We start from the raw sequence: 14,039 nt of genomic DNA, 5'->3' as shown, positions 1-14,039 counted from the left end.
ACCTCGAACTGCGCTCAACTCTACCCAGGACCTGCTGCGTGTTAAGCAGAAATGATGACCACTACACTATGAAACCTGACGAAAAGTTACTGTGTATTGGCTAGCAGAGCAGAATTGTGACTGACGGGGCCTTTTTATTGTTGAAGGAAAGTATTTTTGGTTAATGAAACATTTACAATTATTATTACATATTTTACCACTTTTATTCCTACAAAGGGATTTTGCTTACATTGAAGTTTATATTGAATGTGTTACTTTTTTCTCCATAGTTTGGACTTTTGCTTTTGTATTTATGGGAACTATATATTTTGAAACAAATAGGATTTTTATAATATGGGATTATGTTTTCTGCTAAAATGGTCAATAAAAAAGAAACCCAAAATCGTAGTTCTCTTTGTGATGGAAGCCAAAATGTATTGTCATTTGGCAACGAAACCAAGAATTTCACATATTACAAGTCGATAGGAAATTACTTCAACACTAAAAACAGATTGGTTTCACTGGGGATTGAACCCAGGACTTTCTGCGTGTGAAGCAGACGTGATGACCACTACACTTTGAAACCTTTGAAACCCTCCAAAGTAATGGCAATTAGAGTCGAGTTTTGACCGCCAGGGGAAAAAAAACAAATTCGTAGCTCTGTTGGTTATGGAAGCTAAAACATCCCGTTATTCGGCAACAAAGCCAAGAACTTTATATACTGCAGGTTGATAGGGGATTATTTCAACACCAAGAACACATGGGTTTCACTGGGGATTGAACCCAGGACCTTCTGCGTGTAAAGCAGACGTGATTTCCACTACACTATGAAACCTTTGAAAGCCTGCAAAGTAATGGCAATTAGAGACGAGTTTTGACCGCCAGGGAAAAAAAAAACCAAATTCGTAGCTCTGTTGGGGATGGAAGCCAAAACATTCCATCCTTCGGCAACAAAGCCAAGAACTTCATATATTGTAGTTTAATGGAGTATTATTTCTACACCAAGAACAGATTGGCTTTACTGGGGATTGAACGCAGGACCTTATGCGTGTTAAGCAGACGTGATGACCACTACTCTATGAAACCTGATGGAAAGTTACTGTGTATTGGCTAGCAGAGCAGAATTGTGACTGACGGGGCCTTTTTATTGCTGAAGGAAAGTATTTTTGGTTAATGAAACATTTACAATTTTTATTACATATTTTACCAGTTTTATTCCTACAAAGGGATTTTGCTTAAAAGGAAGTTTACATTGAATGTGTTACTTTTTTCCACATAGTTTAGTTGTTTGCTTTTGTATTTAAAGGAACTATATATTTTGAAACAAACAGGATTTTTATAATATGGGATTATGTTTTCTGCTAAAATGGTCAATAAAAAAGAAACCCAAAATCGTAGTTCTCTTGGTGATGGAAGCCAAAATATATTATCAGTTGGCAACAAAAGAAAGAATTTCATACGTTACAGGTTGATAGCAAATTACTTCTCATAATTCGGCAACAAAGCCAAGGACTTCATATATTGTAGCTTAATTGAGTATTATTTCAACATCAAGAACAGATTGGTTTTACTGGGGATTGAACGCAGGACCTTCTGCGTGTTAAGCAGACGTGATGACCACTACTCTATGAAACCTGATGGAAAGTTACTGTGTATTGGCTAGCAGAGCAGAATTGTGACTGACGGGGCCTTTTTATTGCTGAAGGAAAGTATTTTTTGTTAATGAAACATTTACAATTTTTATTACATATTTTACCAGTTTTATTCCTACAAAGGGAATTTGCTTAAAAGGAAGTTTACATTGAATGTGTTACTTTTTTCCACATAGTTTAGTTGTTTGCTTTTGTATTTAAAGGAACTATATATTTTGAAACAAACAGGATTTATATAATATGGGATTATGTTTTCTGCTAAAATGGTCAATAAAAAAGAAACCCAAAATCGTAGTTCTCTTGGTGATAAAAGCCAAAATATATTATCAGTTGGAAACAAAACAAAGAATTTCATATGTTACAGGTTGATAGCAAATTACTTCAACAGCAAAAACGGCTTGTTTTTACTGGGGATTGAACCCAGGACCTTCTGCGTGTGAAGTAGACGTGATGACGACTCCACTATGAAACCTGTGAAATCCTGCAAAGTAATGGCATTTAAAGACGACTTTTGACCGCCAGGGGAAAAAAAATAATAATTTGTAGTTCTGTTTGTGATGGAAGCCAAAACATCCCGTCATACGGCAACAAAGCCGAGAACTTCATATATTGTAGTTGGATAGCGTATTATTTCAACACTAAGAACAGATTGGTTTCACTGGGGATTGAACCCAGGCCCTTCTGCATGTTAAGCAGACGTGATGATCACTACACTATGAAACCTGACGAAAAGTTCCTGTGTATTGCCTAGCAGAGCAGAATTGTGACTGACGGGGCCTTTTTATTGCTGAAGGAAAGTATTTTTGGTTAATGAAACATTTACAATTATTATTACATATTTTACCAGTTTTATTCCTACAAAGGGATTTTGCTTAAATTGAAGTTTATATTGAATGTGTTACTTTTTTCTTCATAGTTTGGTCTTTTGCTTTTGTATTTATGGGAACTATATATTTTGAAACAAATAGGATTTTTATAATATTGGATTATGTTTTCTGCTAAAATGGTCAATAAAAAAGAAACCCAAAATCGTAGTTCTCTTTGTGATGGAAGCCAAAATGTATTGTCATTTGGCAACGAAACCAAGAAATTCACATATTACAAGTCGATAGGAAATTACTTCAACACCAAAAACATATTGGTTTCACTGGTGGTTGAACCCAGGACCTTCTGCGTGTGTAGCAGACGTGATGACCACTACACTATGAAACATTTGAAATCCTGCAAAGTAATGGCAATTAGAGACGAGTTTTGACCGCCAGGGGAAAAAAAACAAATTCGTAGCTCTGTTGGTGATGGAAGCTAAAACATCCCGCTATTCGGCAACAAAGCCAAGAACTTTATATACTGCAGGTTGATAGGGGATTATTTCAACACTAAGAACACATGGGTTTCACTGGGGATTGAACCCAGGACCTTCTGCGTGTAAAGCAGACGTGATCTCCACTACACTATGAAACCTATGAAAGCCTGCAAAGTAATGGCAATTAGAGACGAATTTTGACCGCCAGGGAAAAAAAAAAACAAATTCGTATCTTTGTTGGGGATGGAAGCCAAAACATCCCATCATTCGGCAACAAAGCCAAAAACTTCATATATTGTAGTTTAATTGAGTATTATTTCAACACCAAGAACAGATTGGTTTTACTGGGGATTGAATACAGGACCTTCTGCGTGTTAAGCAGACGTGAAAACCACTACTCTATGAAACCTGATGGAAAATTACTGTGTATTGGCTAGCAGAGCAGAATTGTGATTGACGGGGCCTTTTTATTGCTGAAGGAAAGTATTTTTAGTTAATGAAACATTTACAATTTTTATTACATATTTTACCAGTTTTATTCCTACAAAGGGATTTTGCTTAAAAGGAAGTTTACATTGAATGTGTTACTTTTTTCCACATAGTTTAGTTGTTTGCTTTTGTATTTAAAGGAACTATATATTTTGAAACAAACAGGATTTTTATAATATGGGATTATGTTTTCTGCTAAAATGGTCAATAAAAAAGAAACCCAAAATCGTAGTTCTCTTGGTGAGGGAAGCCAAAATAAATTATCAGTTGGCAACAAAACCAAGAATTTCATATACTACAGGTTGATAGCAAATTACTTCAACAGCGAAAACAGCTTGTTTTTACTGGGGATTGAACCCAGGACCTTCTGCATGTGAAGTAGACGTGATGACGACTCCACTATGAAACCTGTGAAATCCTGCAAAGTAATGGCATTTAGAGACGAGTTTTGACCGCCAGGGGAAAAAAAATAATAATTTGTAGTTCTGTTGGTGATGGAAGCTAAAACATCCTGGCATACGGCAACAAAGCCGAGAACTTCATATATTGTAGTTGGATAGCGTATTATTTCAACTCTAAGAACAGATTGGTTTCACTGGGGATTGAACCCAGGACCTTCTGCGTTTTAAGCAGACGTGATGACCACTACAAAATGAAACCTGACGAAAAGTTCCTGTGTATTGGCTAGCAGAGCAGAATTGTGACTGACGGGGCCTTTTTATTGCTGAAGGAAAGTATTTTTGGTTAATGAAACATTTACAATTATTATTGCATATTTTACCAGTTTTATTCCTACAAAGGGATTTTGCTTAAATTGAAGTTTATATTGAATGTGTTACTTTTTTCTCCATAGTTTGGTCTTTTGCTTTTGTATTTATGGGAACTATATATTTTGAAACAAATAGGATTTTTATAATATGGGATTATGTTTTCTGCTAAAATGGTCAATAAAAAAGAAACCCAAAATCGTAGTTCTCTTGGTGATGGAAGCCAAAATATATTATCAGTTGGCAACAAAACAAAGAATTTCATATGTTACAGGTTGATAGCAAATTACTTCAACAGCAAAAACGGCTTGTTTTTACTGGGGATTGAACCCAGGACCTTCTGAGTGTGAAGTAGACGTGTTGACGACTCCACTATGAAACCTGTGAAATCCTGCAAAGTAATGGCATTTAGAGACGAGTTTTGACCGCCAGGGGAAAAAAAAAAAATAATAATTTGTAGTTCTGTTTGTGATGGAAGCCAAAACATCTCGTCATTGTGCTGCAAAGCCGAGAACTTCATATATTGGAGTTGGATAGCGTATTATTTCAACACTAAGAACAGATTGGTTTCACTGGGGATTAAACGCAGGATCTTCTGCGTGTTAAGCAGACGTGATGACCACTACACTATGAAACCTGATGAAAAGTTACTGTGTATTGGCTAGCAGAGCAGAATTGTGACTGACGGGGCCTTTTTATTGCTGAAGGAAAGTATTTTTGGTTAATGAAACACAATTATTATTACATATTTTACCAGTTTTATTCCTACAAAGGGATTTTGCTTAAAAGGAAGTTTATATTGAATGTGTTCCTTTTTTCCACATAGTTTAGTTGTTTGCTTTTGTATTTAAAGGAACTATATATATAATATGGGATTATGTTTTCTGCTAAAATGGTGAATAAAAAAGAAACCCAAAATCGTAGTTCTCTTTGTGATGGAAGCCAAAATTCCATCACAAATTCGTAGCTCTGTTGGGAACGGAAGCCAAAACATTCCATCCTTCGGCAACAAAGCCAAGAACTTCATATATTGTAGTTTAATTGAGTATTATTTCTACACCAAGAACAGATTGGTTTTACTGGGGATTGAACGCAGGACCTTCTGCGTGTTAAGCAGACGTGATGACCACTACTCTGTGAAACCTGATGGAAAGTTACTGTGTATTGGCTAGCAGAGCAGAATTGTGACTGACGGGGCCTTTTTATTGCTGAAGGAAAGTATTTTTGGTTAATGAAACATTTACAATTTTTATTACATATTTTACCAGTTTTATTCCTACAAAAAGATTTTGCTTAAAAGGAAGTTTACATTGAATGTTTTACTTTTTTCCACACAGTTTAGTTGTTTGCTTTTGTATTTAAAGGAACTATATATTTTGAAACAAACAGGATTTTTATAATATGGGATTATGTTTTCTGCTAAAATTGTCAATAAAAAATAAACCCAAAATCGTAGTTCTCTTGGTGAGGGAAGCCAAAATATATTATCAGTTGGCAATAAAACCAAGAATTTCATATATTACAGGTTGATAGCAAATTACTTCAACAGCGAAAACGGCTTGTTTTTACTGGGGATTGAACCCAGGACCTTCTGCATGTGAAGTAGACGTGATGACCACTCCACTATGAAACCTGTGAAATCCTGCAAAGTAATAGCATTTAGAGACGAGTTTTGACCGCCAGGGGAAAAAAAAAAAATTATTTGTAGTTCTGTTTGTGATGGAAGCCAAAACATACCGTCATTCGGCAACAATGCCGAGAACTTCATATATTGTAGTTGGATAGCTTATGATTTCAACACTAAGAACAGATGGGTTTCACTGGGGATTGAACCCAGGACCTTCTGCGTGTTAAGCAGACGTGATGACCACTACATTATGAAACCTGACAAAAAAGTTACTGTGTATTGGCTAGCAGAGCAGAATTGTGACTGACGGGGCCTTTTTATTGCTGAAGGAAAGTATTTTTGGTTAATGAAACATTTACAATTATTATTACATATTTTACCAGTTTTATTCCTACAAAGGGATTTTGCTTAAATTGAAGTTTATATTGAATGTGTTACTTTTTTCTCCATAGTTTGGTCTTTTGCTTTTGCATTTATGGGAACTATATATTTTGAAACAAATAGGATTTTTATAATATGGGATTATGTTTTCTGCTAAAATGGTCAATAAAAAAGAATCCCAAAATCGTAGTTCTCTTGGTGATGGAAGCCAAAATGTATTGTCATTTGGCAACGAAACCAAGAATTTCACATATTACAAGTCGATAGGAAATTACTTCAACACCAAAAACAGATTGGTTTCACTGGGGATTGAACACAGGACTTTCTGCGTGTGAAGCAGACGTGATGACCACTACACTATGAAACCTTTGAAATCCTGCAAAATAATGGCAATTAGAGACGAGTTTTGACCGCTAGGGGAAAAAAAACAAATTCGTAGCTCTGTTGGTGATGGAAGCTAAAACATCCCGTTATTCGGCAACAAAGCCAAGAACTTCATATATTGTAGTTTAATTAAGTATTATTTCAACACCAAGAACAGATTGGTTTTACTAGGGATTGAATGCAGGACCTTCTGCGTGTTAAGCAGACGTGATGACCACTACTCTATGAAACCTGATGGAAAGTTACTGTGTATTGGCTAGCAGAGCAGGATTGTGACTGACGGGGCCTTTTTATTGCTGAAGGAAAGTATTTTTGGTTAATGAAACATTTACAATTTTTATTACATATTTTACCAATTTTATTCCTACAAAGGGATTTTGCTTAAAAGGAAGTTTACATTGACTGTGTTACTTTTTTCCACATAGTTTAGTTGTTTGATTTTGTATTTAAAGGAACTATATATTTTGAAGCAAACAGGATTTTTATAATATGGGATTATGTTTTCTGCTAAAATGGTCAATAAAAAAGAAACCCAAAATCGTAGTTCTCTTGGTGATGGAAGCCAAAATATATTATCAGTTGGCAACAAAAGAAAGAATTTCATATGTTACAGGTTTATATCAAATTACTTCCCATAATTCGGCAACAAAGCCAAGAACTTCATATATTGTAGTTTAATTGAGTATTATTTCAACACCAAGAACAGATTGGTTTTACTGGGGATTGAACGCAGGACCTTCTGCGCGTTAGGCAGACGTGATGACCACTACTCTATGAAACCTGATGGAAAGTTACTGTGTATTGGCTAGCAGAGCAGAATTGTGACTGACGGGGCCTTTTTATTGCTGAAGAAAGTATTTTTTGTTAATGAAACATTTACAATTTTTATTACATATTTTACCAGTTTTATTCCTACAAAGGGATTTTGCTTAAAAGAAAGTTTACATTGAATGTGTTACTTTTTTCCACATAGTTTAGTTGTTTGCTTTTGTATTTAAAGGAACTATGTATTTTGAAACAAACAGGATTTTTATAATATAGGATTATGTTTTCTGCTAAAATGGTCAATAAAAAAGAAACCCAATATCGTAGTTCTCTTGGTAATAAAAGCCAAAATAAATTATCAGTTGGCAACAAAACAAAGAATTTCATATGTTACAGGTTGATAGCAAATTACTTCAACAGCGAAAACGGCTTGTTTTTACTGTGGATTGAACCCAGGACCTTCTGCGTGTGAAGTAGACGTGATGACGACTCCACTACGAAACTTGTGAAATTCTGCAAAGTAATGGCATTTAGAGACGAGTTTTGACCGCCAGGGGAAAAAAATAATAATTTGTAGTTCTGTTTGTGATGGAAGCCAAGACATCCCGTCATACGGCAACAAAGGCGAGAACTTCATATATTGTAGTTGGATAGCGTATTATTTCAACACTAAGAACAGATTGGTTTCACTGGGGATTGAACCCAGGACCTTCTGCGTGTTAAGCAGATGTGATGACCACTACACTATGAAACCTGACGATAAGTTACTGTGTATTGGCTAGCAGAGCAGAATTGTGACTGACGGGGCCTTTTTATTGCTGAAGGAAAGTATTTTTGGTTAATGAAACATTTACAATTATTATTACATATTTTACCAGTTTTATTCCTACAAAGGGATTTTGCTTAAATTGAAGTTTATATTGAATGTGTTACTTTTTTCTCCATAGTTTGGTCTTTTGCTTTTTTATTTATGGGAACTATATATTTTGAAACAAATAGGATTTTTATAATATGGGATTATGTTTTCTGCTAAAATGGTCAATAAAAAAGAAACCCAAAATTGTAGTTCTCTTTGTGATGGAAGCCAAAATGTATTGTCATTTGGCAACGAAACCAAGAATTTCACATATTACAAGTCGATAGGAAATTACTTCAACACCAAAAACGGATTGGTTTCACTGGGGATTGAACCCAGGACCTTCTGTGTGTGAAGCAGACGTGATGACCACTACACTATGAAACCTTTGAAGTTCTGCAAAGTAATGGCAATTAGAGACGAGTTTTGACTGCCAGGGGAAAAAAAACAAATTCGTAGCTCTGTTCGTGATGGAAGCTAAAACATCCCGTTATTCGGCAACAAAGCCAAGAACTTTATATACTGCAGGATGATAGGGGATTATTTCAACACCAAGAACACATGGGTTTCACTGGGGATTGAACCCAGGACCTTCTGCGTGTTAAGCAGACGTGATTTCCACTACACTATGAAACCTTTGAAAGCCTGCAAAGTAATGGCAATTAGAGACGAGTTTTGACCGCCAGGGAAAAAAAAACAAATTCGTAGCTCTGTTCGGGATGGAAGCCAAAACATCCCATCATTCGGCAACAAAGCCAAGAACTTCATATATTGTAGTTTAATTGAGTATTATTTCAACACCAAGAACAGATTGGTTTTACTGGGGATTGAACGCAGGACCTTCCGCACGTTAAGCAGACATGATGACCACTACTCTATGAAACCTGATGGAAAGTTACTGTGTATTGGCTAGCAGAGCAGAATTGTGACTGACGTTGCCTTTTTATTGCTGAAGAAAGTATTTTTTGTTAATGAAACATTTACAATTTTTATTACATATTTTACCAGTTTTATTCCTACAAAGGAATTTTGCTTAAAAGGAAGTTTACATTGAATGTGTTACTTTTTTCCACATAGTTTAGTTGTTTGCTTTTGTATTTAAAGGAACTATATATTTTGAAACAAACAGGATTTTTATAATATGGGATTATGTTTTCTGCTAAAATGGTCAATAAAAAAGAAACCCAAAATCGTAGTTCTCTTTGTGATAGAAGCCAAAATGAATTGTCATTTGGCAACGAAACCAAGAATTTTACATATTACAAGTCGATAGGAAATTACTTTAACACCAAAAACAGATTGGTTTCACTGGGGATTGAACCCAGGACCTTCTGCGTGTGAAGCAGACGTGATGACCACTACACTATGAAACCTTTGAAAGCCTGCAAAGTAATGGCAATTAGAGACAAGTTTTGACCGCCAGGGGAAAAAAAACAAATTCGTAGCTCTGTTGGTGATGGAAGCTAAAACATCCCGTTATTCGGCAACAAAGCCAAGAACTTCATATATTGTAGTTTAATTGAGTATTATTTCAACACCAAGAACAGATTGGTTTTACTGGGGATTGAACGCAGGACCTTCTGCGTGTTAAGCAGACGTGATGACCACTACTCTATGAAACCTGATGGAAAACTGCTGTGTATTGGCTAGCAGAGCAGAATTGTCACTGACGGGGCCTTTTTATTGCTGAAGGAAAGTATTTTTTGTTAATGAAACATTTACAATTTTTATTACATATTTTACCAGTTTTATTCCTACAAAGGGATTTTGCTTAAAAGGAAGTTTACATTGAATATGTTACTTTTTCCCCATAGTTTAGTTGTTTGCTTTTGTATTTAAAGGAACTATATATTTTGAAACAAACAGGATTTTTATAATATGGGATTATGTTTTATGCTAAAATGGTCAATAAAAAAGAAACCCAAAATCGTAGTTCTCTTGGTGATGGAAGCCAAAATATATTATCAGTTGGCAACAAAACAAAGAATTTCATATGTTACAGGTTGATAGCAAATTACTTCAACAGAAAAAATGGCTTGTTTTTACTGGGGATTGAACCCAGGACCTTCTGCGTGTGAAGTAGATGTGATGACGACTACACTATGAAACCTGTGAAATCCTGCAAAGTAATGGAATTTAGAGACGAGTTTTGACCGCCAGGGGAAAAAAAAAAATAATTTGTAGTTCTGTTTGTGATGGAAGCCAAAACATACCGTCATTCGGCAACAAAGCCGAGAACTTCATATATTGGAGTTGGATAGCGTATTATTTCAACACTAAGAACAGATTGGTTTCACTGGGGATTGAACCCAGGACCTTCTGCGTGTTAAGCATAAATGATGACCACTACACTATGAAACCTGGCGAAAAGTTACTGTGTATTAGCTAGCAGAGCAGAATTGTGACTGACGGGGCCTTTTTATTGCTGAAGGAAAGTATTTTTGGTTAATGAAACATTTACAATTATTATTACATATTTTACCAGTTTTATTCCTACAAAGGGATTTTGCTTAAATTGAAGTTTATATTGAATGTGTTACTTTTTTCTCCATAGTTTGGTCTTTTGCTTTTGTATTTATGGGAACTAGATATTTTGAAACAAATAGGATTTTTATAATATGGGATTATGTTTTCTGCTAAAATGGTCAATAAAAAAGAAACCCAAAATCGTAGTTCTCTTTGTGATGACCGCCAGGGAAAAAAAAAACTAATTCGTTGCTCTGTTGGGGATGGAAGCCAAAACATTCCATCCTTCGGCAACAAAGCCAAGAACTTCACATATTGTAGTTTAATTGAGTATTATTTCTACACCAAGAACAGATTGGTTTTACTGGGGATTGAACGAAGGACCTTCTGCGTGTTAAGCAGACGTGATGACCACTACTCTATGAAACCTGATGGAAAGTTACTGTGTATTGGCTAGCAGAGCAGAATTGTGACTGACGGGGCCTTTTTATTGCTGAAGGAAAGTATTTTTGGTTAATGAAACATTTACAATTTTTATTACATATTTTACCAGTTTTATTCCTACAAAGGGATTTTGCTTAAAAGGAAGTTTACATTGAATGTGTTACTTTTTTCCACATAGTTTAGTTGTTTGCTTTTGTATTTAAAGGAACTATATATTTTGAAACAAACAGAATTTTTATAATATGGGATTATGTTTTCTGCTAATATGGTCAACAAAAAAGAAACCCGAAATCGTAGTTCTCTTGGTGATGGAAGCCAAAATATATTATCAGTTGGCAACAAAAGAAAGAATTTCATATGTTACAGGTTGATAGCAAATTACTTCCCATCATTCGGCAACAAAGCCAAGAACTTCATATATTGTGGTTTAATTGAGTATTATTTCAACACCAAGAACAGATTGGTTTTACTGGGGATTGAACGCAGGACCGTCTGCGTGTTAAGCAGACGTGATGACCACTACTCTATGAAACCTGATGGAAAGTTACTGTGTATTGGCTAGCAGAGCAGAATTGTGACTGACGGGGCCTTTTTATTGCTGAAGGAAAGTATTTTTGGTTAATGAAACATTTACAATTTTTATTACATATTTTACCAGTTTTATTCCTACAAAGGGATTTTGCTTAAAAGGAAGTTTACATTGAATGTGTTACTTTTTTCCACATAGTTTAGTTGTTTGCTTTTGTATTTAAAGGAACTATATATTTTGAAACAAACAGGATTTTTATAATATGGGATTATGTTTTCTGCTAAAATGGTCAATAAAAAAGAAACCCAAAATCGTAGCTCTCTTGGTGAGGGAAGCCAAAATATATTATCAGTTGGCAACAAAACCAAGAAGTTCATATATTACAGGTTGATAGCAAATTACTTCAACAGCGAAAACGGCTTGTTTTTACTGGGGATTGAACCCAGAACCTTCTGCATGTGAAGTAGACGTGACGACCACTCCACTATGAAACCTGTGAAATCCTTCAAAGTAATGGCATTTAGAGACGAGTTTTGACAGCCAGGGGAAAAAAAAAAAATAATTTGTAGTTCTGTTTGTGATGGAAGCCAAAACATACCGTCATTCGGCAACAATGCCGAAAACTTCATATATTGTAGTTGGATAGCGTATTATTTCAACACTAAGAACAGATTGGTTTTACTGGGGATTGAACCCAGGACCTTCTGCGTGTTAAGCAGACGTGATGACCACTACATTATGAAACCTGACGAAAAGTTACTGTGTATTGGCTAGCAGAGCAGAATTGTGACTGACGGGGCCTTTTTATTGCTGAAGGAAAGTATTTTTGGTTAATGAAACATTTACAATTATTACATATTTTACCAGTTTTATTCCTAGAAAGGGATTTTGCTTAAATTGAAGTTTATATTGAATGTGTTACTTTTTTCTCCATAGTTTGGTCTTTTGCTTTTGTATTTATGGGAACTATATATTTTGAAACAAATAGGATTTTTATAATATGGGATTATGTTTTCTGCTAAAATGGTCAATAAAAAAGAAACCCAAAATCGTAGTTCTCTTTGTGATGGAAGACAAAATGTATTGTCATTTGGCAACGAAACCAAGAATTTCACATATTACAAGTCGATAGGAAATTACTTCAACACCAAAAACAGATTGGTTTCACTGGGGATTGAACCCAGGACCTTCTGCGTGTGAAGCAGACGTGATGACCTCTACACTATGAAACCTTTAAAATCCTGCAAAGTAATGGCAATTAGAGACGAGTTTTGACCGCCAGGGGAAAAAAAACAAATTCGTAGCTCTGTTGGTGATGGAAGCTAAAACATCCCGTTATTCGGCAACAAAGCCAAGAACTTTATATACTGCAGGTTGATAGGGGATTATTTCAACACCAAGAACACATGGGTTTCACTGGGGATTGAACCCAGGACCTTCTGTGTGTAAAGCAGATGTGATTTCCACTACACTTTGAAACCTTTGAAAACCTGCAAAGTAATGGCAATTAGAGATGAGTTTTGACCGCCAGGGAAAAAAAAAACAAATTCGTAGCTCTGTTGGGGATGGAAGCCAAAACATCCCATCATTTGGCAACGAAGCCTAGAACTTCATATATTGTAGTTTAATTGAGTATTATTTCAACACCAAGAACAGATTGGTTTTACTGGGGATTGAACGCAGGACCTTCTGCGTGTTAAGCAGACGTGATAACCACTACACTATGAAACCTGACGAAAAGTTACTGTGTATTGGCTAGCAGAGCAGAATTGTGACTGACGGGGCCTTTTTATTGCTGAAGGAAAGTATTATTGGTTAATGAAACATTTACAATTATTATTACATATTTTACCAGTTTTATTCCTACAAAGGGATTTTGCTTAAAAGGAAGCTTACATTGAATGTGTTACTTTTTTCCACATAGTTTAGTTGTTTGCTTTTGTATTTAAAGGAACTATATATTTTGAAACAAACAGGATTTTTATAATATGGGATTATGTTTTCTGCTAAAATGGTCAATAAAAAAGAAACCCAAATTCTTAGTTCTCTTGGTGATGGAAGCCAAAATATATTATCAGTTGGCAACAAAACAAAGAATTTCATATGTTACAGGTTGATAGCAAATTACTTCAACAGCGAAAACGGCTTGTTTTTACTGGGGATTGAACCCAGGACCTTCTGCATGTGAAGTAGACGTGATGACGACTTCACTATGAAACCTGTGAAATCCTGCAAAGTAATGGCATTTAGAGACGAGTTTTGACCGCCAGGGGAAAAAAAAATAAATTTGTAGTTCTGTTTGTGATGGAAGCCAAAACATCCCGTCATTCGGCAACAAAGCCGAGAACTTCATATATTGGAGTTGGATAGCGTACTATTTCAACACTAAGAACAGAT

General features: G+C 35.4%; 5 non-coding genes across 5 annotated transcripts; all 5 read right to left on the bottom strand.

Annotated features, from left to right (window-relative positions):
• Positions 1 to 741: 741 nt before the first annotated feature.
• On the bottom strand, positions 742 to 814 carry TRNAV-UAC (transfer RNA valine (anticodon UAC)). The gene has a single exon. It is a non-coding gene; the product is annotated as a tRNA-Val (tRNA).
• Positions 815 to 3,019: 2,205 nt separating this feature from the next.
• On the bottom strand, positions 3,020 to 3,092 carry TRNAV-UAC (transfer RNA valine (anticodon UAC)). The gene has a single exon. It is a non-coding gene; the product is annotated as a tRNA-Val (tRNA).
• A 918-nt stretch (positions 3,093 to 4,010) lies between these two features.
• TRNAF-AAA (transfer RNA phenylalanine (anticodon AAA)) lies at positions 4,011 to 4,083 on the bottom strand. The gene has a single exon. It is a non-coding gene; the product is annotated as a tRNA-Phe (tRNA).
• Positions 4,084 to 8,028: 3,945 nt separating this feature from the next.
• Positions 8,029 to 8,101, bottom strand: TRNAV-AAC (transfer RNA valine (anticodon AAC)). The gene has a single exon. It is a non-coding gene; the product is annotated as a tRNA-Val (tRNA).
• Positions 8,102 to 9,503: 1,402 nt separating this feature from the next.
• On the bottom strand, positions 9,504 to 9,576 carry TRNAV-CAC (transfer RNA valine (anticodon CAC)). Its single transcript has one exon. It is a non-coding gene; the product is annotated as a tRNA-Val (tRNA).
• Positions 9,577 to 14,039: the final 4,463 nt, after the last annotated feature.

This window comes from Anomaloglossus baeobatrachus, chromosome 2, assembly GCF_048569485.1.
Source record: "Anomaloglossus baeobatrachus isolate aAnoBae1 chromosome 2, aAnoBae1.hap1, whole genome shotgun sequence".
NCBI lineage: Eukaryota > Metazoa > Chordata > Amphibia > Anura > Aromobatidae > Anomaloglossus > Anomaloglossus baeobatrachus.
The sequence above is the reverse complement of the archived record's forward strand: the minus strand, read 5'-3'. Positions and strand labels throughout refer to the sequence as shown.